The sequence below is a fragment of the Plectropomus leopardus genome, unplaced genomic scaffold, assembly GCF_008729295.1.
Source record: "Plectropomus leopardus isolate mb unplaced genomic scaffold, YSFRI_Pleo_2.0 unplaced_scaffold88366, whole genome shotgun sequence".
In the NCBI taxonomy this organism is placed as follows: Eukaryota; Metazoa; Chordata; class Actinopteri; order Perciformes; family Serranidae; genus Plectropomus; species Plectropomus leopardus.
This window is the reverse complement of record NW_024697422.1, coordinates 1-544: the sequence shown is the minus strand read 5'-3', so window position 1 is coordinate 544 and position 544 is coordinate 1. Positions and strand designations below refer to the sequence as shown.

General features: G+C 40.4%; 1 non-coding gene across 1 annotated transcript; it reads left to right on the top strand.

Moving 5' to 3' along the window:
* Nucleotides 1–356: 356 nt before the first annotated feature.
* trnad-guc lies at nucleotides 357–428 on the top strand. Its single transcript has one exon. It is a non-coding gene; the product is annotated as a tRNA-Asp (tRNA).
* Nucleotides 429–544: the final 116 nt, after the last annotated feature.

The following is a 544-nucleotide window of genomic DNA, read 5'->3' as shown; positions in this document are numbered from 1 at the left end:
GGTCCTAAACTTAATTTAAACTTTTTTTTTTATTTCTTTTTTTTTTTTACCAATTTTCAGACAATGACTTATTTAGAAAACACCATGTTCATGTTCAGCTTCACGGAGAGAAACTGTGTCCTTAAAATCTGTCCTGAAATGTCAAAGTTAGGACTCAAACACTGTCTTCTCCGTGTTCCCTGTGTCATTTCAAAATCAAAATCAATCAATCAATGGATGCTGATTTACAGTGGCAAATTCAAAACTTTTAAAAGTAAAATAAATAAATAAAATTAAAAATGTATGCCAAAAGGTGTTGCACTGACCGGGAATCGAACCGGCCTCTACTCCGTGGAGGGCTATTCCAAGCAGACATCTCCTCGTTAGTATAGTGGTGAGTATCCCCGCCTGTCACGCGGGAGACCGGGGTTCAATTCCCCGACGGGGAGGTTAGTTGACTTTTCGAACATGCTGCATCGCCTCAACTCGTCTCTGTCAGAGGGCTAAACAACATTGCTGAATCGGCTGGCAACAAAAAAAGTGGCAACAACAGCAAGAGCACTGT